The sequence below is a fragment of the Protobothrops mucrosquamatus genome, unplaced genomic scaffold, assembly GCF_001527695.2.
Source record: "Protobothrops mucrosquamatus isolate PMUCROS unplaced genomic scaffold, P.Mucros_1.0 scaffold5267, whole genome shotgun sequence".
NCBI lineage: Eukaryota > Metazoa > Chordata > Lepidosauria > Squamata > Viperidae > Protobothrops > Protobothrops mucrosquamatus.
The window spans coordinates 24,935-28,929 of record NW_015391134.1 but is presented as its reverse complement, the minus strand read 5'-3'; positions in this window follow the sequence as shown (position 1 = coordinate 28,929).

Below are 3,995 nucleotides of genomic sequence, written 5' to 3'. Positions count from 1 at the left end.
TACATATTGCTATGAAAATTACTGACAGTAGCTCAGTTCTAGCTTAATGAAGTCTCTTTAAAAAGCTTCAGGCTTTGGGTCCAGATGTTTGCCCGCTATTTGTGTCAAACAGGGGCAGCACATTTGGGAGGAAGGTGTCATGAATTCAGAGGCTCTACAACACACAGGCCCAGGGAATTTTTTTCAGACATGAAGTAACAACTATCACGGTTTAGAATAATTAAAGTAAACATACTCACAGAAACAGACTACAGAAGTTACAGTAAAGCGATTAGAAAAACAAAACGAGGTTTGGGTAAGAAAACAAAACAACTGGCAGGAAAAATAAAATAAAACATACAACGATCGAGATTAAATTAGATTAACACAACGCAGCCTTTAAAAATAGTTATTTGTTTCAAACTATAGGCAGGGGCTGTTTACTGCACTGGGAGGAGGAATATGCAATTTGTCTGTGGATCGTGTCAACATTTGAGCCAAATTCAATGTTATTTCTGTATGGTATATAAGAGGAAGGGATTTATTTATTTATTTTTTTAAAAAGCCACAGCATCCATAGTTCAGTTTTCAGATCAGAGGTGTCCAACTCTGGCAACTTTTAAGACCTGTGGACTTCAACTCCCAGAATTCCCCAGCCAGACAAAATAGATTGAGATTGTCCTTAGCTGTACTTGTGTTAAAAGTTATTGTCTTTCCTGTTAATATCAACATTTATCTAGAGAGGCCCATGGACTGCTGCAAACAAAAACGATGACCTATCAATATTAAAAATAAATAAAAGTACAGTAAAGGCTGAGTGCCAAAGAATGGAGGCCTTTGAACTCTGGTGCTGGAGAAGACTCCTGTGAGTCCCCTGGACTGCAAGGCGATCCAACCGGTCAGTCCTAGAGGAGATCAACCCTGACTGTTCTTTAGAAGGCCAGATCCTGAAGTTGAAACTCAAGGACTTTGGCCACCTAAGGAGAAGGAAGGACTCACTGGAGAAGAGCCCGATGCTGGGAAAGATGGAGGGCAAGAGAAGAAGGGGACGACAGAGAATGGGGTGGCTGGATGGAGTCACTGAAGCAGTAGGCGTGAGCTTAAAGGGACTCCAGAAGATGGTAGAGGACAGGAAGGCCTGGAGGAATGTTGTCGATGGGGTCGCGATGGGTCGGACACGACTTCACAACTAACAACAACAATTCCAAATATTCCTATTGTAGGAATGCACTGTAAATATTACGACAAAGGCTCAACCTATGCTAATTTTCCCTGTGTCATCTTTTGCTCTGCTGGCTCAGCCCTTCTGGTGCTCTAGGCTAGGGTGACACAGCTTTGTTTAGAACGTTGAAGTGACTTTACTCGCCAGTAAACCATTTTGTAAAAATGAAACATGCTGCAGATATAGCTGGGGAAAAAAAAGATTACAAGTTCTGCCTGGAATGCCGTACCTTTGGTATGCCATCATTCTCACCCATAAGGTAATTTATCAGCTGGTCAGTCAGGGCTTCATCCTTTGCTTGGCCCACCTGCTCCGAAAACAAGCGAATGGAACAACATCACACAGGCAGGGGAAAATAACAGAGAGTCGACTTTTATAAATTCCAGTGTTGGAGCATTCACAACTTCTAAACAACCTGCCTCCAGAAGCGGTGAATGGTCCAACACTGGAAGTTTTTAAGAAGAGACTGGACAGCCATTTGTCTGAAATGGCGTAGGGTTTCCTGCCTGAGCAAGGGGGGGTGGAGGTGGACTAGATGACCTCCAAGTTCCCTTCCAACTGAGGACTTTTTACAAATAATTCACCAGGAGGGAGCCTTCCGTTCGTTGCATATTGAAAATAACCAGTATAAATTTTGGTTCTGAAACTGTAAAAGTTGCTGTAAAATATAAGGTTACATTACATTACAATTTACTGTAGCGGTGGCATTGAATTTTAAATTTTAAAAAAAAAGGTCAGATGCATTTCTTCTCCCTAAATTTTATTTATTTATTATTAAATGTCATTTATCTTACCGTCTCTATTGCCATGTCTATGGCCATATTATCATCTGTATTGGGACTTTTCAGAAAGTGCTTCAGCGCCTGGAAAAGAGACCATACACCATTAAATGCCTAATAACGTATTTCCCCCACATCTTCCCTGCACGTAATCAATAATACCTTTATAGCAAATTAGAATAATAGAAACAAGAGATTAGAATTGTGTGTGCTGTTACGTTTTCCACTAGAAGAAACACTTTTACACACACACACACACACACACACACACACACACACACACACACACACACACATATATATGACTAGTAATAAGGGTAAAAATCCGACTCTTGGGTATATCCATATTATAAAACCAATAAATGATGCTGATCACCAAGAGAATGTGTAAAAATATTTAATAAGTTAAACCTAGCTTTCGTCGGGCACTCCCGACATCATCAGGGTTCTAAAAAAGGCGGTTCCTGGGAGGAACTTACATACAGCCTCTAATTGCCTGCATCCAGCTGCGTGAACGTGTAACAGGGCCCAGCTGTCTATACTCTTGCACTCCAAGTACGTCCCTTCCTCCCGTGCGCAGTCCTTTCACATTCTCTCTCTGTGCTCCATCACACATCCCTCCACCGTCAATCCCGGGGCTAGGAAAAAAAAACCCCCAACCCACTCACTGTTGGCAGTCATCTCCGCACTTCCACCTTTGCGCATGGAGTTCTCCCTACCGGGTGTGGAGCATGGGCCGTTGACTGCTCCCCTGGCTTTACCATGTACCCCAACCAAGTTGCGATCGATCCTCCTCCCCCCCAACAACTGCAACCTAGGTGTCTCCCCTTTCTCTGCAATCCCTGTCCTCCCGTCCCCCTGCGCGCGTGCCATCCCAGCGCAAACAAATATATATTTGTTTTGTTTTATCAACAAGAATAAAATGCAAAACAAAAAGACCCAGAAAAATATATATCCTACACTAACGACAACAACATAAAAAGAAAAACATGGGTACAAGAAAGGGGGGGGGAAACAACCCAAATATCAAATAAATTTAACATTATTTATACAGAATCCACCTTGGCTACATGCTGAGGAAAAAAAATAAGAAAAACTGATAAATTCTCCTCCCCTTTGCATAACAGAGCTACAAATAGTAATAAGCTTTTCCACCCCACTTTAACAAAAATACTATATTAAATAAACAAATATTCTAGGTGAGAGGATCTTTATCTGATAATCAAATTAACCCAACATCTGATCATAGTATGTATGTATGTGTGTGTGTGTGTGTGTGTATGTGTGTATGTATGTATGTATGTATGTATGTATGTATGTATGTATGTAAAAAAAAGTCAACAGGTTAGCTCAAACATTACACTAATCTTTAAATTCCTATGAAGCGGTATATAAGTCTTAAGTGCTATTGCTATTCCCTCCCTCCCTTCCTTCCTTCCATAACTCTGCCCACAGCAGAGGGCAACAGGCTTTGTAAACTGCTTAGAGAGGGCTGTAAAACACTATGAAGCGGTATATAAGTCTTAAGTGCTATTGGTATTCCCTCCCTCCCTCCCTCCCTCCCTTCCTTCCTTCAACTCTGCCCACTGCAGAGGGCAACAGGCTGTCTCTGTAAACTACTTAGAGAGGCTGTAAAACACTACGAAGTGGTATATGTCTAAGTGCTATTGCTATTCCCTCCCTCCTTCCCTTCCTTCCTTCCTTCCTTCCTTCCTTCCTTCCTTCCTTCCTTCCTTCCTTCCTTCCCTTCCTTCCTTTCCTTCCTTCCATTCTGCCCACTGCAGAGGGCAACAGGCTGTCTCTGTAAACCGCTTAGAGAGGGCTGTAAAACACTATGAAGCGGTATATAAGTCTAAACACTATTGCTCAAGCTTCTCCTAGCCCTACATGCAAAGAGAATCCCACCCAATTCCCCTCAAAACAGAGAAAAGCGATATTGAGGGATGGTCCTCCAGAATTCTCAGGAGGTTTGATCCGATTTAGTAAGGTTGTACTGACCCTGGAATATTGGCCAC